A 24939-nucleotide genomic window follows, 5' to 3' on the forward strand; every position below is an offset into this window, starting at 1 on the left:
GCGTCTTGTACATACCAGTTGCGTTGCTCCTGGGAGTATGGGTTCGAGTCACTTCTGGGGTGTGAGTTTTCAGTTGCATATTGTCCTGGGGACCATTCAGGCTTGTTCGCATTTGTGTTCCTCACGTGTGCCCCAAAGAATGAGGTGATTTGGTAAAATGCTATGCCCAAGATTACTATCCGAGTGCCGGCGGTGGGGTGGTTCAAATAGCCTCGGCTATCACCTCATTTTGTCCGGTCGTGATGGTCAAGTGGATTAAGGCGTCTTGTACATACCAGTTGCGTTGCTCCTGGGAGTATGGGTTCGAGTCACTTCTGGGGTGTGAGTTTTCAGTTATATATATATATATATATATATATATATATATATATATATATATATATATATATATATATATATATATATAAAAGAGATAAGAACTGGGCAGCAGACAATCCGGGGCCGAGGAGTATCTCCAATTCTCCATCCTGTGGAGTATACAGTGCATGCAGTGTTCCGTTACTAGTTGTAATTGTAATTTTATACACGGTGTACAGATATATGATAAAACCCATGTCATACAACATCCTTCTGCGCTACACCTCAAAGAATGAGTATGTATGTTATTAATGCATGGGCCACGACGACACACATGCCGGATGTACCCGCGGCGTTCCCGTCTCGGGGAAAAACGCAGCCTTGAGTCTACGTGATGCCTGTCAGCGGGAAACTACTGTGCCTTACGGTAGATTGGGTGGTTATAGATAGGAGCTGCCTCGTATGTACCAATAGGCCTTCTGCAGTTGCCTTTGTTCTTATGTTCTTATAAAACACAGTTAGGCAGATGTTTGGTGAGCCCCAGGAGAAGCGAGCGCCGAAACCCCATCCCATAAAGAGAACGATCAGGAAGACTTAATATCAACATGGTGACCCCAGACGATAGAGGCATCCAGCGTCCTGTGAAACCTAGGTTGCCAAACAAAGTCCAAGCCTATGGCAGAATCGCGATGGCCCCGCCTCAACTATAGCCTAGTCAAAACGCTGCAACATTTTACAGTGACCAGCCACGGAGCAAAAGCCAGATTTTGCGGATTTTGCGACGGAGCAAAAGCCAGACTAAGCCTCAAGGGAACGCCAAGACTCTCAAACCGGCATTTCTCGGCTAAGCCAGGACCAGATACCGTCTCTTCGTTTGAAGATCTAACAGGAAGAGAAAAAATTACTATCCGCTTCACCGTGTCCCTAGGCTATAAGTGCGCCGGGAGTCGTACCAATCTGGGTCATTAATGAAGAATGCCTGACGAGTGTCAATGATAAAAACCGCTACACGTTGTCTGGCGATCCCCAATCAGAACAGGTGGCTAGGTACAACCACGAGTCTAGGATGAGTATGGGGGTGTACAATTAACTACCATTCATAAAATGAGTACTTTACCTTGCTATGATTTCGGGGCTCAACGTCCCCGCGGCCCGGTCCTCGACCAGGCCTCCTCGTTGCTGGACTGGTCAACCAGGCTGTGGACGCGGCTGCTCGGAGCCTGGCGTATAGTATATACAATAAACTACCGCTCACAGGATGAGGACAGCAAGAGGCTACAGGATGACCTGGACGGACAAAGGGTGGTTATCTTGAGATGATATCGGGGCTTTTTTTTTTTTTTTAGTGTCCCCGCGGCTCGGTTCTCGACCAGGCCTCCACCCCCAGGAAGCAACCCGTGACAGCTGACTAACACCCAGGTACCTATTTGCTGCTAGGTAACAGGGGCATAGGGTGAAAGAAACTCTGCCCATTGTTTCTCGCCGGCGCCCGGGATCGAACCCAGGACCACAGGATCACAAGTCCAGCGTGCTGTCCGCTCGGCCGACCGGCTCCCTATAATTAACAAATAATCCAACAAATAATTACTAGAGTTTAACTCGAGCAAGTGCAAAGTGATGAAGATAGGCGTAGGGAGCAGAAGGCCAGCTGGGTACCACAAGGTACCAGCTGGGAGAGGAAATCCTCCAGGAGTCAGGAAGAGAAGGATCTAGGAAGGGGGGGGGGTTGATATCACACCAGAATTGTCTCTGAAGCCCACATCAAAGGATAACATCAGCGGTGTATGCATGGCTGGCGAGCATAAGTACTGCCTTCAGAAACTTGTGTAAGGAATCATTCAGAACCTTGTGTACCTCATATGTCAAAACAATACTGGAATATGCGGCTCCACCGTGGAGTCCACATCCAGTCAAACACAAAACGTAGTTATAAAAGGTTCAGAGGTATGCCACCAAGCTAGTCCCCGAGCTGAGAGGAATAAGCTACGAGGAAAGATTCCCGGAACTAAAACTCACGAAACTGAGACAGATGAGTTAGGGAAGACATGATCACTACCAATAAAATTCTCAGAGGAATTGACAGGGGTAGATAAAGATAGTTTAGCACGGGTGGTACGCGAACAAGGGGACACAGGTGGAAACTTAGTACCCACATGAGCCAGAGACGTTAGAAAGAACTTTTTCAGTGTCAGAGGAGTTAGCAGATGGAATGCATTAGGTAGTGATGTGGTGGAGGCTGACTCCATACACAGTTTCGCATGTAGATATGACAGAGCCCAGTAGGCTCGGGCATCTGCACACTAGTTGATTGACAGTTGAGAGCGGAACCAAAGAGCCAGAGCTCAACCCCTACAAGCACAACTAGGTGAGTACAGGATGCAACTAGGTGCCGCTGGTGCAACTATCAATCAGGGAAACTCACATCCGGCTTGTTAAAGAATGAAGACGACCCAATATGCATATAAACACCGTCCCCTCACAATCTGACAGCTAAATTGCTTAGGCGATATACTAGCTTATCCAAGATCCTATTGTCGGAAAATCCGACACCATTTAATATATCATACAGACAGATAATAATTTCTGCTGTATTACCAACAAGTTACCCATAGAAAACGTAACTTGTAGTGGAATTACCGTCTAAAGAAAACGGGATATCATCACCACATACTATTATAATTCACCAGCTATTCTGCTGGGAATTGTTCTTAAATACATTAGTCTTTGGACTTTACCATCATAAAAACATCTTATATAAATTAACTTAATTATCAATATTAAAGTAGAGTAAATGTGACCCTTCTATCACTTTCTGAAATCTGGACAAAGTAGGCCAGACGTGAGGGGGGAAGGAGGGCAGCCATTGTTGTGTCACCTCCGAGACGTGTGGAGCAAATTCGGCTCCTATCATTCTGGACAATGTCGGCCAGTAACGTCAATAGTATGGAGTGTTAAACAGCCATTGTTGTTATACGAGACCAGAGGCTCACACGGGAGCAAATTCGGCTCCTGTTAAATTTACTTGGACGTAGTGTTATGGAACCCAAAGGTGTACCATTGTCAACACGCTGTCTACAAATACAAGTTAAGTGTCTATCCGAAACCCGTTTATCATTCATTTATGGCCATTAATGTCAGGATATAGGGTTAGCCGGTTAGAACGCGAAATCGCCTCATACTAAAGGTAATTAAGCCAGGTCTTTAATGTTCCATGTACTGTATAGTGTTTTCTCTGATATAGCTTGTCATATATAGGATTCTGGCTTCACAGCTAGCGCACTTTTGACAGGTCAAGACGAGGATGCAAGATTATGTGCACCAGTTACTGGGTGATAGAAGCTACCTCAAAGAGGATAATTTGGTGTCTACACTCTAGTTATACCTGGTGGACTAACCTGCTGTACTATAAGAGAAGGAACCTCTTCAATGTTTAATAGTATGTAGTCTATTTCTGTAGTTTGATTGGCTGCATATATATTAATTTAACCCCCCCTAATGTGTAGAGGATCGATTTGTGAGATTAAGAGATTATTGCAGAAATACAGTCCACTTATCATTATACAAATTGCTATCGAAGTATATAAATTAACGTAAATATAAATTCATATAAATTAAATAAATATAAATCTCACAGGTCGGTTCCCACATTATTTGGTCATCTTCGAACCGGATGACGGATTATTTGATCCTTTGAACCCACATTTGGTCATCTTAGTACCGGATGAACCAGTTAACCAGTGGATTCATTAAATATACTAGTGCAGTGTTATTTAAACAAAGCCAACAGTCAAGACGGCAGCCTAGCCTCGAGGGAGCTCAGGAGCCTCCCTCAGCCCAGTTCAGCTTCGTCAGCGGTTTCATGCACACCCACAGATATTTGGTGGCGTGTTATTCTGTGAAATGACAGAGCTAATATAGAAGCCAGCCAAACTAGTGACTGTGTCTTCGCGAGATTGTTCACGGATTTCGTGGTGTTACATTTCGCGAGAGATTATCTACGAATTTTGTGGACTTTATTTCGCGAGGTCACTAATAACATTTAATACTTCTAGATAATATTAGAAGTTTCATAGAGGCTAATTAAGAGGCTATTAACAATAATTGTGTATATTATTTCTCCAAAATAGAGAATTATTTAATATATTGCACTAGTGATCACAGTATAATATTTACTAATTGCCAACCCACAACAGGGTAGGTTATTAACCATTGACTAGTTGAACTATTATCGTTCATCCTAGTCCCATTATTACCATAGTCAGTTGTACTATATTCAACAACCTAACACCATTAATGAATGGTCCAGACCCTATTTTGGGTGTAATTTTTATCAACTCGAGTTGAGTTGTGTATATATAATAATTTACTTATGATCATTACACCTTTGAGTGATTAATTAGTGTCTCTACCATCCTAGGGTGATATAGAAGAGCTAACCTAAAGGTACTTCCAGTGACACTGGTTTATCACTCAAATCATTAGTGTGGATGATTGTATATATATATAATGTGTATTAATTTTAAGTGCTAACCTCTAGTAGAGGTAGGATTATTGCCTAGTGAGTTCAGAATTTACCCTAGGCTACCATCAGTGCTTGTTCAGTATTATGAGCAGCCCAAGTACAAGCCCCACAAGGCTTCACCAACGAGCCAGTATGGATAATGCAGGGAGAATGAAAAGAACCCTTGCAGGTCTTAAAGGCCACTTAACAAGACAGATCAAGAAATGTGAAGATTTGTCACAACAATCTCAAGTTGATTATGCTGACCTGGAAAGCTATTATCAAGCAGCTGCAGGTAAATTTGAGCAAATCAAATGCCAAATGGCTGTCCTTGTGGGGGCAGACTACTACCATCGATTCATCGGTAGCCCTACTAAATATCAGGGCATAACCATGTTAAAGTCTGCAGGAGGTAAATTACTCTCAGGTCCAGTATCAAGCCTGAGGAGACCTATGCCTGCAGATAAACAATACCAATAGAAATCTAAATTTGTCAGCTGATTATATTTCTCCAGTAGCATTATACTAAGGAGATTACAGCTGACTATACCAACAGAGGTTGATGTTAGTATCATCATTTGAAGCTGAAGATGAGTTCATGAGGCCTCAGTGGCAAATCAGTGAACAGTAGCCTAAACCAGCTACAAGTCACTGCGACCAATGTCACTGAACCCACTGCAGTCTCAGAACCATACTTTACTTTAATGATGAGCTATTCAATCTTCTGAATCAATTAACTAAATTAAACCCAATAAATCTGATGACTGATTTGATACATTTATTATTTAATCAAGATGTATTCCATGGGCCTCAGTGTTTATATATCAGTGACCAGTTACCTGAACAAACTTCAAGTTATATCTAATGTCACTGATCTCACTGCAGTCCCTGAATCATACTTGACTGTAGTACTTGATCACATCCAGTCTTCTGGGTTAAATAATATGTAATAAGGCTTGAATATTAGCCTTTCAAGAGTTGACAGGGAAATGAAATCGCATTAGACTTCTAAACCCTGCAACTCTAGTACGGGACATCCGTCCTGTACGAACAGACGCACAAATGTGTGATTACTAACTACTAACATCAAATTAATCTAATAATTCGAAGGAGGAGTATCGGTGTTCGTCTGTTCTAATTAGGACTTCGACCCGTGAGCAGCCCCCTGGGGAATTATGTCGGAAAATCCGACACCATTTAATATATCATACAGACAGATAATAATTTCTGCTGTATTACCAACAAGTTACCCATAGAAAACGTAACTTGTAGTGGAATTACCGTCTAAAGAAAACGGGATATCATCACCACATACTATTATAATTCACCAGCTATTCTGCTGGGAATTGTTCTTAAATACATTAGTCTTTGGACTTTACCATCATAAAAACATCTTATATAAATTAACTTAATTATCAATATTAAAGTAGAGTAAATGTGACCCTTCTATCACTTTCTGAAATCTGGACAAAGTAGGCCAGACGTGAGGGGGGAAGGAGGGCAGCCATTGTTGTGTCACCTCCGAGACGTGTGGAGCAAATTCGGCTCCTATCATTCTGGACAATGTCGGCCAGTAACGTCAATAGTATGGAGTGTTAAACAGCCATTGTTGTTATACGAGACCAGAGGCTCACACGGGAGCAAATTCGGCTCCTGTTAAATTTACTTGGACGTAGTGTTATGGAACCCAAAGGTGTACCATTGTCAACACGCTGTCTACAAATACAAGTTAAGTGTCTATCCGAAACCCGTTTATCATTCATTTATGGCCATTAATGTCAGGATATAGGGTTAGCCGGTTAGAACGCGAAATCGCCTCATACTAAAGGTAATTAAGCCAGGTCTTTAATGTTCCATGTACTGTATAGTGTTTTCTCTGATATAGCTTGTCATATATAGGATTCTGGCTTCACAGCTAGCGCACTTTTGACAGGTCAAGACGAGGATGCAAGATTATGTGCACCAGTTACTGGGTGATAGAAGCTACCTCAAAGAGGATAATTTGGTGTCTACACTCTAGTTATACCTGGTGGACTAACCTGCTGTACTATAAGAGAAGGAACCTCTTCAATGTTTAATAGTATGTAGTCTATTTCTGTAGTTTGATTGGCTGCATATATATTAATTTAACCCCCCCTAATGTGTAGAGGATCGATTTGTGAGATTAAGAGATTATTGCAGAAATACAGTCCACTTATCATTATACAAATTGCTATCGAAGTATATAAATTAACGTAAATATAAATTCATATAAATTAAATAAATATAAATCTCACAGGTCGGTTCCCACACCTATATCATCAGTACTACTACAAACATTTATCCCCCTCTCAAAGCTGTAGTTCATTCAAGATTGATATTTTCAGAATAACATGTCAACTAGCAAGCGGATGTCCTCTTTACTGTCTATGCTGTTGGGGAAGAAAAAGCGGCGAGGTATAACGGTATACGGTATAGTGGTAAGGGCGTGCGGGCTGCCTCGCCCCAATCCTGGCTGCACTGTTGCCAGATTCCACCAACTACCATCCACCCTGGTTTGGCTTACTATCCATCCAATATCCATCTTATTAGCGGTCGCAGAAAGGCTAAGCCTATAGTGTCAAATAATAATAACAGGTTTGGGAACTGGTCCTCAATGTTTAAATTTACTTGATGAAGGTTGAATGGCTCTAATGCAAAAGTTCTCCCCGAGGGTGAAGAAAAACGGGCAAACAGGACACACCCTATGATTAACTGTACATACTATTGACGAACTTCGCATTTTATTTATCTATTTCTCTATATCCAAGAAGGTGAAATGGGTTGTGAAAGTACATACGCTGGTGGTTACGTGGTACATTGTTGCAAGGCCACTAACATTTATAGGATAGACTGGATGATTATAATACATTAGGGGGTAACTCTCCCTTTGAACCTCAACCCCCTAATAATAATAATAATAATAATAATAATAATAATAATAATAATAATAATAATAATAATATATTCATAAGAATGTGTACACAAAGACGGTACAAGGGTACCGAAAAACTTCAGTAATTCAATTCAGTAAATTCTGAATTTACTGAATGAATTTCAATTCAGTAAAAGTAGTTCAGATACAAAATTACTTACAGGTATAATGAGGTAAATCCTTAATACGAAATAAGAAGCTAACGTATGTGCGATGTTCAAAAATTATAACAAATGATATACAATAATTTATACTTAATGATGACAGGCGAAGACTTACATTACGGAATCTATTTCTAGCAACATCATGTTGTTTTAAATTCAGCTACTCGGAACAAAAAGTTCCAAGCAGCACGGGGTATGGTGAGCCCGTCGTACTTGCCTGGCACAGGAGATGTGCTTGTCTAGCAACCGTAGACTGTAGCAACATCATGACTGTATCTTGCTTAGCTAAATGAATTTTGGGGTTCAGTCCCTGAGCCCATTATGTGCCTCTGTAATCCATTCCACTACCGCCCACAGGATGAGTTTGGGGTGCATAATAAATGAACTAAACTAATTAGCAATAGTACAGATGTAGTTTTCAACTTTATTAATGACAGCAAGGAAGTATAAACATCTATTTTAGTAAAGCCACTAGAGCATAATAAACAGTAAATGAGTAAAATTTAAAGGTTTAATAGGGTAAACACTTAAACAAGAAGATAACATATGACTTGAATAAGTAATTTAACAAAACTAGATACATTAATTAGATGACACTTAATGAAAAAGGCATACATTTGTAGTAAATCAAATTTAAGATAACAGTAAGACACAAAAATAACTTTTTTCAATGGGGAAATGCGAGTGAAATTAGTTACATGATATTAAGTAATTTTTTCTTAGTCCCTTTTTTAAGCTGGTTAGGAAGCGTCCAGCTTTTAATAACTACATTTAGGTCACTCTACAACACAATTCTGGACCCCTTGATTTGCATAGAGTTTCAGCTTTGGTAGAGTCTCACTCTAAGAATATCAAAAAGAGATTTGTTTCTCGCGTTGTGCCCATGGGATCTATTACAACTCACTATAGGGAGCGCTTAAGGTCAGGATTAGCACTGTAGTTCAGAGTTTTATAGTATGTATTATATGTAGATATAGAGTATGCTTGAGAATATATGAAGTAAATTGATATTTAACATTCAATCTGTGTAAAGTGAACTTGACTGATATTATCTTGTTTTAGGAATAATGAATCTATCCTAATAGCCTAGGCCAAGGACTGGGCTTTGGGATAGAAGAATTCTCAGATCCATCTTCAGATACTTGGAGGAAGTACAGTACGTCAAGACGAAAAAGATGATTTTGTATTTGTCGATAGCCGAGGAGCAATTGATTCCTTAAACAGTCTGTCCAAGCACTTGGGCTGGACGGTAAAGCGACGGTCTTGCTTCATGCAGGTCGGTGTTCAATCCCCGACCTTTCCAGTGGTTGGGCACCATTCCTTCCCCACGTCCCATCCCAAATCCTTATCCTGACACCTTCCAAGTGCTATATAGTCGTAATAACTTGACGCTTTCCCTTGAAAATTCCCTCCCCTTCCCTCCCTAAACAGTCGAAACCCAGTCTTCATGTCCATAGTTGAGGATTGTAAGACAAGGATAACTGAGATACAGCTGAAAGGTCACAAAGTGAAATTCATGTGGATTCCATCTCATGTTGGAAAAGTGCTTAACGAGGTGGCGGATGACTTGGCCAAACGTGCCACATCAAAACCACAAGTTGACATTGAATGAGCTTTAACAATGAGACAAATAAGAAGCAAAATAAGAAATATTCAGGCACAGGCAGAAGTGGCGAAGAAAGGTATAATGTATGAGAGAAGCCAAACCATGCAACACTACACGTATGAGTCAAAACACCCATTTCACTTATGGTAAAAGGAGAAATATTTGGAGTGGCTGTACACATACGGCTCAGGCTTGGGTACAAATATTACTGGAAATATGGAATAGGTGTTAATGATAAAGAAACGAAGTGTAAATATGTTGCATGTTAAGGTCTCACACCTTCACCCATTATATTCTCGATTGTCCGTTGATTAATGTATAGAGAAATACTGACATAAGGACTGTTCCTTAACAAATAGCCTGGATGTGTCACAACGGAAAGATTGATGATATTCTAGAGAGGTAAAAATTTTGCACCAAGATTGTACAGTAACTTGGTTTGTCTGAATGTCTATTGTAAATTGTCTTGTGTAGCTAGTCATAAAAGTATTTGTGTTGTACGTCTGGTAACACTGCATGTGTAAAGGAAGAAATGTATGTTTATCACTCAGAATGTTCGGTAATATGTTTGTTATATGTGTCTATATATGAACACGTTGTACTGAACGGGGTGAGAATTGCTTGAGCTACCTCATCCCTTTGTGTGTATTTATACCTCAATAAACTTATTTAAATTTTAATCTCCAGATATTTATTTCCCCTCAAACTTTTGACATTTGTACGTGATAGTTATGCCCGTGCCACCTCTTGGGTGGCTAAATCTTTATCACTCAATCAAATTTGGCCCTTGTTTTAAAACAGCTTAGGGAAGATGCCTGCCGACTCATCTAAAGCTGTGATAGCTCTAGATAAGCTCCCTCAGGCAATAGTCAAAACAAAATTTGAGGGGTATAATGGCCATTTTCTATCATTTTGAGGCATGCGTAATTAGAAAATAACACTAGTACACGCAATCGTGTCTGTATAAAGAATACCATTATCTTACCCGAAGCCACTAAGTCGGACTTGGTAACACGTATTATGGGAGTACGCCAGCGACCCTGACCCCGCCCACCTAATGCAGGTTATGTGGGCAACATAATTACTTTCACAGTACACTACTCACTTTGTCCCCCACTGTCATTAAACACCTGCCTTCTGCTTCCCTCTCAATGCCAGTACTTTCCCCGGCAATAAGACTGTCTTTCCCTAACAGCTTTGGACCGGCATTTGCTGTTATTTTATTACTATTTTCTCTCTACTTAGTAGCACGTATTGAAATTCCCTAGTTACTTGGTTAGGCTAGATTCAGCCGACCTTCCAAAATGATGTAGCCTAACTATGGACATTATTTATTCTTAATATTTCTTGCTTAGCAGGACGGTTTTTTATATTTAATGGGGGAGAGTACAGAAGACAACTTCTAACTTGTTATCTGACTTTAGAGCTCTACCCTGACAAGTCCTTAATGCATTATTCTGTATGCATATGTACTGTACATACCCAGGTCAAACAGACTAGCATGGAAGTATTATATGCTAACCATTTTGGGGACTTGTATACATTCTGGTATAAACTATCACCTTTCCAGGATATGTGGGAGGTGGGTAATAAACTGGCGTCCCTTGATAGAGGCAAAGCCTCAAACATTGAAGTGTTATTAACCTCAGGTAGTTGTTTGTTGTTATAGATTCAGCTACTTGGAACAAGTTCCAAGTAGCACGGGCTATGGTGAGCCCGTAACTTGCCTGGCACAGGAGCGGTGCTGTGATACCTCAGGTAGGCAATCCCATGCGTTTATACTCTATAGCTGAAGAGTATCCCTGTTATCAATCCTATAATGTAATAGGTTAAATAACGTTTAAGTGAGGATCTAGGGTACCATCTGAAGAGTGCCCAGCCTGACCTAGTATCTTAGTGGTTTAGACTTTGGAAGGTTTGAAAATAATGAATATTTGTAATTTTTTGACTGTACAGTAATTACTTTTTAAAATCTGAACGTAAAAATACGAACATTTCAAAGCACAACCCGGTAATTGATTACAACGTCACGAGCCCCGTTTGAATGTTGTCGACGTCCCTATTCATGGCTCTGCATCGTGTTGAGCACGACCTGTGGGAGAACCACACGCGGTGTCAGCAAACCAAGGTCGTATAACCCTATATCATGCCACAGTGCCTCATTACGTAAATTTAAGAAAATGATTGCGCGTGGGATTTTTTTATTAAGTAATCCTGCTCAGGAGGAGACGAATTATCTTGGCTGTTTCTAACAATTAAAGCTCATATAGGAAAGTAATTTATTATTAGCGTAAAGAGACAACGTTAACCTATGGAAGCGACAATCCAGGAAGCCTCACGAAACGTGTGAAAATTCTCATCCTTGAACAGCAATATATTCTGCTGACTTCACACAGCCCAGCATGCAGGAGCTAATGACTCTTGATAACGTTTATGTTCCTCACGTGACATTCCACAATACCGTTGCCATGGACGACCTCGGGTGGATATTTATTCTAGCATTGTTGAGGCAGTTGATAGTGGTAAGGATTGCGATGTTGTATACCTTGACTTTAGCAAAGCTTTTGATACAGTGCCACATGAAAGACTGATTAAAAAATAGAGTCTCATGGTATTGGGGGTGCTATATTAAGCTGGATTAGGGCATGGCTATACCAAAGGAAACAGAGAGTTAGTATAAATGGAATCAAGTCAGAGTGGGAAAATGTTGTAAGTGGAGTGCCTCAAGGCTCTGTCCTGGGACCTCTGTTGTTTATAATATATATAAATGATTTAGATTCAGGTTTGAGTAGCAACATTTGCAAATTTGCCGATGATACGAAAATCGGTAGGGAAATTAATTCGGAGGAGGACTCACTATCACTTCAAGTTGATCTAGATAGGGTTTTGAAATGGTCAAAGGATTGGCAGATGCAGTTTAATGCTGATAAATGTAAAGTTCTGAGGTTAGGTAATGATGATAGAGTTACAAGATACGAGCTAGATGGTGTTGTGATTGCGAAGTCGGATTGCGAAAGGGATCTGGGAGTTATGATTAGTAAGAATTTAAAACAAAAGGATCAATGCATAAATGTTCGTAATAAGGCAAATCGGACACTTGGATTTATTAATCGCAGCGTTAGTAACAAGACACCTGGTGTGGTTCTCAAGCTATATCTTGCTCTAGTTAGGCCCCATTTAGATTATGCAGTTCAGTTTTGGTCGCCATATTATAGAATGGATATAAATTCACTTGAACGTGTCCAGCGTAGGATGACTAAGTTAATTCCCCAAATTAGAAATCTTTCATATGAAGAAAGATTAACAAAGCTTAAGTTGCATTCACTGGAAAGGCGAAGAGTTAGGGGTGACATGATAGAGGTTTACAAGTGGATGAATGGACATAACCGGGGGGATATTAATAGGGTATTAAAAGTATCAACACAGGACAGAACACGAAACAATGGATATAAATTGGATAAGTTTAGATTTAGGAAAGACTTGGGTAAATACGAAGCAAAAATCTGTTCTTGCACACTGACCTGAGAGAAATGTGCTGTCTAATGATGGTCGTAACTGCGTGACAGTGGCGTCACCTTGGGCGGGAACCTCTCAATGCACCACCTAACACCGGTACTTCAATATTTTATATACATATATAATACTAACATATTTTGATATGTAAAATGAGCAAGCGTTTCCGTATCTCATGCATTGCCTACTCTGCTTCACTAATAGGGTCAATTCTCCTGACATGATAGACAGCATAGGATAGGCGTGCAGAGAAAACAAAACATGAAAACAACAGTAGATTACGCCAGAAAATATATCCGGAGGTTACCAATCTTTTGGACGCCTCAAAGAGACACACACACGAACGCTGATTGCATTTCCGGTTTCTTGCAACAGTTTCAAAACCATACAACCAAGGGAAAATCCAACACCGACCGCCACCTGGCGAACCAGATGCAGTAGTGTGAGCGCTTCGTGCCTCGCCTAACCCTGCCGCTTCAATACTCGTTTATTCATTTTTTTACCTCGTATATCCGGGATGATCCCCGCAATGTCTCGAGATCTAAGGTCATATGTGAGCTTGGCAATAAGCTTAACACATATCCATAAATATATTTACTGAAAACTGAGAGCACTAGAGCCTTGCTATCCACCTAGAAATCCATTTTTTTATATTCACATAGTCTTGGGGTCTACCCGCGACGTAGCGCAGTCTTGGGGTCTACCCGCGACGTAGCGCAGTCTTGGGGTCTACCCGCGACGTAGCGCAGTCTTGGGGTCTACCCGCGACGTAGCGCAGTCTTGGGGTCTACCCGCGACGTAGCGCAGTCTTGGGGTCTACCCGCGACGTAGCGCAGTCTTGGGGTCTACCCACGACGTAGCGCAGTCTTGGGTCTACCCACGACGTAGCGCAGTCTTGGGGTCTACCCGCGACGTAGCGCAGTCTTGGGGTCTACCCACGACGTAGCGCAGTCTTGGGTCTACCCACGACGTAGCGCAGTCTTGGGTCTACCCGCGACGTAGCGCAGTCTTGGGTCTACCCGCGACGTAGCGCAGTCTTGGGTCTACCTCTACCCGGGACGTAGCAGTCTTGGGGTCTACCCGCGACGTAGCGCAGTCTTGGGGTCTACCCGCGACGTAGCGCAGTCTTGGGTCTACCTCTACCCGGGACGTAGCAGTCTTGGGGTCAAAGTTCTAACTACAATACAGGAATACAATAGTCACTTCTACATAGACACTTCTCCAAAGTTATGTTAAGATGTGCCAATTGTTCATATAACAAGCTGGCGGTCATGTGGTAAAACAAAACTTGAATGATCTAAAACCAGACACCAGTAGTCTTCCGCCTACTCATCCATCGGTGACTAGTTTCGTGTCATAACCGACGCGAGAATGACAGGCGATTTTCGCAGAGTCCAGGAGCTTGCGTCAACTAATTATTTTTGGGGAAAAAACTGCCCAACCGGCTCCTGTTCACACTACACTTTTGCCTAATGAAGCTAACAATGACAGGCTGGTTTCCGTATCATCAAGTACATCTGAAGATATTATATATATATATATATATATATATATATATATAACCGTGACTCTGTTAGCTTTGCCGGCCGACCAGACGGAATCACACTGCGTCCGTGGAAGGGTGGCAGGCAGTTAGCATGGGACTATACTTGCGTATCCACCCTGGCAACGACATACATCACCCTCTCTGCCGGCACGGCAGGAGCCGCAGCGACACACAGAGAAAAACAAAAGTCAGTCAAGTACAGGCAATTAGATCAAAGGTACAATTTCGTTCCAATAGGGTCTGAGACCCTAGGCCCATGGGGTGAGAGTGCAAGAAGGTTTCTTAAGGATCTTGGTTCCAAGCTCATTGACACCACAAGAGACCCTAGAGCAGCAAGTTTTCTCTTTCAGCGCCTCAGTGTCGCGATCCAGAGGGGAAATGCCCGCTGCATCCTCGGTTCCTGCCCGGCGTCGGAGGAGTTCGAGGAAATCTACAGCCTCTAGGAAGCGAACTTTTTCTTGTGTCCTCTTAATGTTCATTTTTTGTATAAAATCAGATATGTAACTGTATAACCTTGCATAATAAAGTGTATATATATATATATATATATATATATATATATATATATATATATATATAAGCTTATTAGGTAGGTCGTACCTAGTAGCCAGAACGCACTTCTCAGCCTACTATGCAAGACCCGATTTGCCTAATAAGCCAAGTTTTTCTGAATTAATATATTTTCTCTAATTTTTTTCTTATGAAATGATAAAGCTACCCATTTCATTATGTATTAGGTAAATTTTTTTTATTGGAGTTAAAATTAACGTAGATATATGACCGAACCTAACCAACCCTACCTAACCTAACCTATTTTTATAGGTTAGGTTATGTTAGGTAGCCGAAAAAGTTAGGTTAGGTTAGGTAGTCGAAAAACAATTCATGAAAACTTGGCTTATTAGGCAAATCGGGCCTTGCATAGTAGGCTGAGAAGTGCGTTCTGGCTACTAGGTACGACATATATATATCTTGGAGGTTCCCACCTTCTCTCTAGTTGGGGTCAACACAAGAGGTGGATACGAGTGTGCGGACAACAGATTCTTAGCTTGAATACCATTGGCCTGTATTACCATTGTCGAGGAGCTGTATCATGTTTATGTGGCTGTACCACCCATGAGGTCACTCTACTATACAAACGGCTATTATATTATACACCAAAACTCTTTTATACCAAACCAAATGAGCTTGTATATACCATATGAAAGGGCTAAGATGTAGCTTACCTTACTCAAAGAACTATCACAATAACTAAGATCTAGTTTTTGTATTGTCTATTTTACCTCGTTCAATCAATCAAGTATTTTCCATCCCCTACCTTCGCTGCCCGTTCTATGAGATGTGTATAAGAGGGGGATATACTGTGTGACGGGAAGTACACAACACAGTGGTTCATTTTGTTTTATTGCATATTTAGGTACATCTGCATTTATGCAGCTACCCTGGACTATAAGAAAGGTTGCAAAGTTTGTGTCAAGAGCAAGCTGTGACATGCTCAGAAATCCCCCCCCCCCCCATCTGGCAGGATAAGGTTGGTCATACATGAGCAACCCCCGTGTAATTGGAAGCATTCTATGTCTGCCATCGACCGGGTTAGGCACCCAGAAAGGTGGGCGTCCCAAAACAAACCCCTACTTTGGTGAAAATTGCAACCAAAAGCCGAATGAGTGGATAGAACTCCCCAAACAAAAGCGAGCAAACTAGTATGACGTCACGCGTCGTCGCGCTGCTGTCTGTGAAGCCCCCTCCTCCCCGGGAGGGGGAAGGGATAGCCCCAGACCTAACGTGCCGGCGATCCACACCCCAGTTCTGAGGCTGGATGTCAACGTGGTTCAAAAGCGGCAGCAGCAAGACCTGAATTTCCTCTGAACCCATGATGCACCTCCGTAACCTTTGTCCACCACCATTCAACAATGGGTATGGTATGCATTAAAAAATGACCCAAACTATACACAAATACATCCCAGCAACGTCACACAAACTACATATATATAACTGTCTCAAAACTGCTTAACGGACAGTTCTTTGAATTGTGCTGCCATCGGGCTGATGAGCAATAACAGCACTTCCTGTCCTCCCTGTAGCTGTATTTGAGTGATCCGTCAGTGTATATGGTCTGTGCAATGTTGTTTTCAGCTTGTATATTGTGAATGTGTTCTATGGTGCTTAATTTAGCAGCAAGCTGAGCATGAGGGTTGTAGTTCTGATTAGAAACTTTAACTGTCGAAGGGAATTCACCAATGAATTGGACACTTCAACGTGTTCATACGAGTTAAAAGAATTGCAGTTGCCGGAAATTTCATGAAAGCTACTCTCGGAAATATGACTCACAACCTACCAGCTCACACCCAGACACAAAGGCGGAGGAGGAGGAGGAAAAGATGGGTCGAGGGGAAGAGGTATGAGACAAAAAATACAGTAGAGAAGGTGAGGTGAGAGGGGGAAGGAGATGAGAAGGGAGAAATTAGAGATGAAGATGAGGGAGGGGGGGGTGATAGGGAGAGTGAGATATGAGAGGGTCAGGGAGAGATAAGAGGGGGGGGGGGATGGAAGAGATGAGAAAGAGGTAAGGGAGAGATGAGAGTGGATAAGGGAGGAAATGAGATGGGAGGAAGAGAGAGAGATGAAAGGGGATGGGGAGAGATCTTCTACATGATGGTATGCTCCGAAGAACCGGTACAGTACCAGAGGCACCGGTATAGTACCAGAGGCACCGGTACAGTACCAGAGGCACCGGTACAGTACCAGAGGCACCGGTACAGTACCAGAGGCACCGGTACAGTACCAGAGGCTCCGGTACAGAACCTAACGCACCAGTATTTTATCAGTCAAGCCTATAATCCATATTCATTTTAGGACGAGTTTATAATAGTCAGTCTTAGGTGTCGCTAACCCCGGCTGACATACAGTGTAGGGGCAGGTTAACCCCCCTTGTATGTGGGGCCGGGGTTGGGGAGGGTTGAAGGCTAGCAATACTAATTACGGAACCTTGAGGTAATAAGCGGTAACCTTGAGGTGCGAGAAGCCCCCCAGGCAGTCCCGCAAGGTACACGAGTGTTCAAACGCGACCAAAAGCATTCACTAAATACTTCCTGTCATTTCAGTTTTATCCAAAATATAGTATTAGCAATTTGCACTCTCGTGAAGGTTTTATTTACCGTCCAGTACCCCCATCTAGTAATTATTATTATTATTATTATTATTATTATATATATATATATATATATATATATATATATATATATATATATATATATATATATATATATATTATATACAAAAAATAATGGGAGTGGTGTAGGAGATGAAAAGAATAAAGTATTCAGTGAGAATCCACAAGATCTTTTCTGAATGCTCTTTGTTTTCTTCTTCGATGATGTGGGTCCCTGCAATTGCACCAGAGGTGGTACCCCTAATATATATATATATAGTGTGGGGGGAGGATATTAATAAGCCTAGACAGACACCAATATACTGGTGTAAAGTCTACTCTATATCTCGCAAGCCGGTTTGTCATAGGCCTGCCTACAGTGGATGAGAGTAGTCTTACTAGCCTGTACTAGAAAGCTTTTGGTGGGCTATGAGGATGTATAATAATATCCTTCAGCAAATGGAGTAATTACAAAGCTCCAAATATCTGATACCATTTGCCCTGAAGTCATTAAGAAGTCATGCTCTGCAGTCATTTGGGCATTAAGATGTAAGGGCTTAGTATTGGAGTGCCTTTATTCTTTTAAACAGTTTACAGTTGGTGCGTTCAGTGTTGAGTGGTCCATTATGTGCACTTACCTGCCATGCAATTGTACGTAACGATATTCCAGTTTTATTCAGGCAATAACTATATCACACTACTTATGTCAGTATGCAGCTCCAGCCTGGAGTCCATATCTAGTTAAACACAAGACAAAGTTAGAGAAGATTCAGAGGAATGCCACCAGACTACAACAATTGTTTCAGTGTCAGAGTAGTTAACAAATGGAATGCATTAGGCAGTGATGTGGTGGAGGCTGACTCCATACACAGTTTTAAATGTAGATATGATAGAGCCCAGTAGGCTCAGGAACCTGTACACCAGTTGACTGACAGTTGAGAGGCGGGACCAACCAACCAACCAACCAAAGCTCAACCCCCGCAAGCACAATTTGGCGAGTATTGCCTGGTGAACGTTTTGTGCCGTCCGCATGTATAGTTCTCAGTTGTAGAGAGATCGTAACTTCTAATGCTCATGCTTTCTGCCCTTTGAGCGTTGCTATTCATGTCCGACTGAATTGGTATTCAGTCGGACATGATTTTTAGTAATGTGGCTTTAATATGAGATGTTGGGATACATTACAGTAGTTCGACTCCGTTTTTGTTTCACGCAGCAGTAGCTGCCTCGTCTGAACCATGAGAGTTAGGCAGTTAGGTAAATATGTAGTGTATGTAGGGAGGTATTCACAAAGTTGACTCTAGAACTCTTTATGTCTGCACAAATTATATTAGGCTAATTTATACAATAACAGATGTTATGTTATTCCTAATATTTTTGAATTTAAGTTTTGAAGTGCTCGAAGACCTGACTTCAGAGCTAAGAATTCGGGGACTAGAATGATTGATTGTTGCCGCCGAAGGCGGCTAGTTTATTGTGCACCCCATACTCATCCTGTGAGCGGAAACGCAAAAGCATTACAGAGGGCACAAAAGGTCTTTATCAGACCTCATAGAGTTAGTTTAGTTCATTTATTATACACCCCATACCCATCTTGTGGGCAGTAGTGGAAAGGGTTACAGAGGTACATAATGGGCTCAGGGACTGAACCCCACAATTCATTTAGCTAAGCAAGTTACAATCTTGATGAGCTAGTTACAAAATTCAATATAAGTCGTCACATCAACAATGGGTTCGAGACAAAGGGTTTCCCGTCCTTCACCCGATCCCACGCGGCACCCACCTCCTACCCGCACCTCCCAGCCATCACTTCCCCAGCCTGTCACTCCACACATGTCGCGACCGCAAGAATCTCCCACTCCAACACACGAACAAAACCTGTTATGACATATACGTACTGACATGTAATAGGTATTGACAAGTACGTGCATTTCTGCACGTACATAGTGACATATGGGAGGTACACTGTGTACAGTGTAGTTTCCTGTTCTGTTTTTATTCACTTCACTGTTTTAAAACCAAGTCATCTTAACTGGGATATAAGAGAAAGATCACAGAAACGCTAATATATCTTAATTTAATTATAATTTTGAGCATAAATACAATACTCCTGAGACAGAAATTAGCGTCATGAAACAACCAAATATGCGTGACGATGTACTACTGTTCAATATTAAGAAATAAATCTCAACATCACAGCAGAATCCAAAACCATCACACCTACCTTACTGCAGCAGCCAGCGGTCAGCACAGTTGGCGGGTCACTCCTGAAATGTCTCGCGTTCAATTCCAGCAGCAGGACACAAGCTTATGGGAAACTTTCCTTTCACCTAATGCCCGTTTATCTAGCAGTAAACAGGTACCCAGGAGTTAGGCAGCTGTTGTGAATTTCATCTTGAGGAAGGTCAATAGTTGGCTTAAGAGTACTTCGATATATCTGTCAATCTTTCTGTCTCCGACTATGGAAAACTAGCTCTGTGCGCGACTTATACTGAATTTTGTAACTAGCTCATCAAGATTGTAACTTGCTTAGCTAAATGAATTGTGGGGTTCAGTCCCTGAGCCCTTATGTGCCTCTGTAACCCTTTCCACTACCGCCCACAAGATGGGTATGGGGTGCATAATAAATAAACTAAACTAAGCTCTCACCAAATATTATAATCTGAGTTAATATCATCACTGACAAATTAAGTATAAGTCACACACACACACACACACACACATTTTATATGTATATATATAGGTATATATATAGGTATATATATAGGTATATATATAGGTATATATATAGGTATATATATATATATATATATATATATATATATATATATATATATATATATATATATATATATATATATATATACAAATATATATATATTATTAAATATGACCGAAAAAGTAAGATTAATAATTCTAACACGAATTTTCTCAATCTTTCGTACATTATACAATCTTTCGTATAATGTGCAAATAATATATATATATATATATATATATAATATAATAATTATATATATATATATATATATATATATATATATATATATATATATATATATATATATATATATATATATATATATATATGTCGTACCTAGTAGCCAGAACTCACTTCTCAGCCTACTATGCAAGGCCCGATTTGCCTAATAAGCCAAGTTTTCATGAATTAATTGTTTTTCGACTACCTAACCTACCTAACCTAACCTAACCTAACTTTCTCTACTACCTAACCTAACCTAACCTATAAAGATAGGTTAGGTTAGGTTAGGTAGGGTTGGTTAGGTTCGGTCATATATCTACGTTAATTTTAACTCCAATAAAAAAACATTGACCTCATACATAATGAAATGGGTAGCTTTATCATTTCATAAGAAAAAAATTATAGAAAATATATTAATTCAGGAAAACTTGGCTTATTAGGCAAATTTGGCCTTGCATAGTAGGCTGAGAAGTGCGTTCTGGCTACTAGGTACGACATATATATATATATATATATATATATATATATATATATATATATATATATATATATATATATATATATATATATATATATATATATATATATAATTTATGTATGTCTCTGTCTCTTTCTGTGTGCCAGTCTCTGTCTGTCTGTCAACATTTATACATTTGTGTTTCTAAATAATCTTCTAGAGTTTCTGTAATACCCAAATTATTTGCTATATAACCGGGTCGATTAAAACGTTCCCGACTATAAACGTTGCATCAATGCGCGAGTCACCTCCAAATTAACACTTGGCTTCCTTCTCGACTAATAATAATAATAAGATAATAATAATATTTTATTTACAAGACGATACAATGGGCTGGTGAGATTACATTAGTGATATTTTTACAGTCTTTCAAAGCCATTAACTCTGACAAGACAACGAATTATATGATGAAGGGCATTAAATATTGGTAAGCACAAAAATATTAGGTATAATTATAGTTAAGAGAGTGAACTCCAGAACTCCCCCACCCACATATATACATATACATAGGCCTCTACATAGACTTAAGTGAAAATGTTACCTGAAATGGAGTAATTGGCCGGTCGTCCTGGGGTGAATAGATGATTGTCTTCACCGCTGGTGTGAGCGACAAGCTCGCTCCTTATGTCGTATTTCTTACCACTTTCCTCAGCCACAACTATGGATTTTACGCAGCTTATTGAGGTGTAAATGGTTATTCGCTTGGTAATTATTTGAAAATTTCAGGTTCCTCAAAGAAACACAGTATTGTAATTATCTAGTCAACATATAAGCTCTTGTAAATTAATGTACTCTAACGGCGGTATATAATAAAGTATATTTAGAGACTAGTCAAACATATGGTAAACTTGCATTTACAGTTAAGAGTACGATAGACAGCGGCAACAGCCTTCACCCGACAATGGTCAGTTGAACACTGAGGCGTCGACCCGCCACCAGCCCCACCGAGCGACCCAAACACACACCTGCGCTCAAACACCGCTCAGCGCTCACTGCTCTATCACTCACTGGTATTAACACCGCGGGCCTCATCTCTTAACCTCAACACTATGATAACCGCACTCTTTCTTCTGTAGATTAACATGCTTTGAAAAGGTTAGATTGTTAGTAAATATTTTCATTAGGTAAAATTAGACAAATAATTAGGTAAAGTTATGCGAATGATTACGAAATAAAACGATGTAGAATGGAAACTTTCAAGCCTCCATGTGGGAACAGTATCACCTTCCGTGCATGATTCGTAATATTTTTCCCCAATGTGCAAATAATTTATGCTGTATTTAATTATTCTGGAATTAGCAGTGTCACATACGAGGCAACCGTCTAAATATTACCGGAAACACACATCCTCCACACTCCTTATGCAGACGTAGCCGCTAGCTTGGGTCTTGGTCTATATGTTCTCAACTCAGTTATTGAGGATCCTTGTCGTGATCCCCGGAGGACATAAATGTCTGGGCATATTTCCGTTCATCTCATGCTTCCGTTCACCTAGCAGTAAATAGAAGAACTAAACACTGAACATTGAACAATATCAGAATATTGTCTAAGCAATCCTTGAGGCATCTTAATTGAAATTGAAAGTGAAATAAGTTTATTGAGGCAAAATACACACAAAGGGACGAGGTAGATCAAGCTATTCTCACCCAGTTCAGTACATCGTGTTAATACATACATAAACACACATCACAAGCAATAAACGTATTACCGAACATTCTGAGAGATAAACATATAAATTTCCTCCTTTACACAAGTAATCTTAATTGATTCTGGGAAGGTTAAGGCACGCCTTCCTATGCAAGCCCCACATGCAGTAGGAAGGGATTTTCCGTTGGCTGTCCCTAATTCCGCCTGGCCTATCGGGCTCTTAAGTATTGGTGTTGCCCTGCGCCTTGCCGCCGCCCCTCTCTCCACTAAACACCGGTGTATCTGCGGCTCTGCGTCGGCAGACCAATACGGCAGCCATGGTCTCATCTGTCGTAAGTCACAGGGGAAGACTGCTATGGCGTGAAGCAGTTAATGATGTCATTAAAAGAAGTTTGTTTACAGCCTATTGTATCCAGCGCAAAGGGAAACTCAAATGTGCAGACCTGACAAGTCACAAGCGCTCAGGTGGGGGTCACCCAGCAGCCATGGGGGATGGTAAACAGGTTGTGTGGGCTACTCTTGTGCATCTACACTGACTGATGCATCTACAGTACAGTAGAGCTGTGGTAGGGCGCTACCTTCAGGGAGACCAGGAAACTAAGAAGTACAGTACAGGGGTCTTGAGAACATTGTTACAGGTTTGTGTCAATAGGCTCTAAGACCCTGGACGCCTGGGGTAAGTGTGCACTTAAGTTCCTGATGGAGGTGGGCAAGGAACTAACTCATTAAGCAAGCCAGAGACCCAAGAGGCTTGAGGTCTCATATGTAAGAGGGGCCAGTTTCCTGTTCCAGCCTCTCTGGCGTGATTCGGAGAGGAAATGTCTGTTGTGATGATATATGGTGCTGATATGGTATACAGGACCATACAGTTGCACCGTAACTCTACTGCCGTCACTGGTCCACCGGATGGAAATAGGGAAAATGAGGACTACGATAGATTCCGCCATCCCAAGGATGGCGTGCAAATCCCGTATGCTTTGTTGAGATATGAAAAGTGGGGTGTAACTCCTGTAGTCCTTATTTTTTCGGGAGGGAATAGTTGTAGACTTAAATGAGATCCCGCCAAACACACACCGAAACTACGACGTTGGTGCAACGTTCGAACAAGTTTTAACACCTAACCAGTTATAACAACCAATATAGCAAGTTGTAACAACGTTCTAATACGTCATAAACACGTTAAGCCAAGATGTAACAACTTTATTACAAGTTGTAACAAGCGGAAAATAGAGACAGTTTCGGTTTGTGTTTCCAGGGATATGTGAAAAATTCAGAGATTAATGAGAAGATATGAGAAAACCAATAGAGTTTAACCAGAAGTAGTGAGCAAACCCTTTAGAGTTTATTCAGAAGTAGTGAGAAAACTCCGTAGAGTTTATTCGGAAGCAGTGAGCAAACACTAGAGTTTATTCAAAAGTAGTGAGCCAACCCCGTAGAATTGAATCAGAAGTACTGTAATGACCTAATTGATGCACAGAGTAAAGGGTCTCAAATCTCCTTTGTATGGATACCTTCACACATAAATATAACCCATCATAATGAGACAGACATTGCAGCCAAATTAGCGTGTAACAAGGATGAAGTTGAATTAGATCTAGGTATCCCCATCTCTGCTGTCAAAACTGTATTGGTCCAAACACTCAGATCTGATAGGAAAGAACTTACTGACTCCCAACGACCTGAAAGTACTAGTATAAAAAGCTGATTTGTTCAGATCTGAAACCTATATCTATGGGCAGCACAAAATGTCCACTAGACTGTGCGACACAGTGGTTGCAAGGATCAAGTTGGGTTACCGTTACCTGTGGCAGGTGGCTGCAGGTGATGGGTCTCCCAATCCTGAGCACTCCAGTTGCAAACTCTGTGAGCAGGAACTACGGCACGATCTCCCACACTACATCACTGAATGCCCAGTTATTAGACCTTTCAGACCAGTTGGCATGAGGTACCTGGAGCTTTGCAGTTACTTTATTCACTCTCGTATTCTTGAAGATATCCTCACAGTGTACCCAAAATTTGCCAGTGCAGGCTACTAAACATATGGCCCTGTATGACTAACCATCCTGC

General features: G+C 40.9%; 1 protein-coding gene across 2 annotated transcripts in view; it reads right to left on the reverse strand.

Moving 5' to 3' along the window:
- The window catches only part of LOC123767408 (XK-related protein 7), a 98158-nt gene extending 75940 nt beyond the window's left edge, over positions 1-22218 (reverse strand). The window contains exon 1 of one of the 2 annotated variants that reach the window (XM_069313050.1): positions 21767-22218. The gene's annotated coding sequence lies outside the window, so the exon portion shown is untranslated. The remainder of the gene's footprint in view (positions 1-21766) is intronic. The other variant, XM_069313052.1, reaches the window with a different exon arrangement.
- Between the last annotated feature and the right edge of the window lie 2721 nt (positions 22219-24939).

This window comes from Procambarus clarkii, chromosome 74 (assembly GCF_040958095.1).
Source record: "Procambarus clarkii isolate CNS0578487 chromosome 74, FALCON_Pclarkii_2.0, whole genome shotgun sequence".
NCBI lineage: Eukaryota > Metazoa > Arthropoda > Malacostraca > Decapoda > Cambaridae > Procambarus > Procambarus clarkii.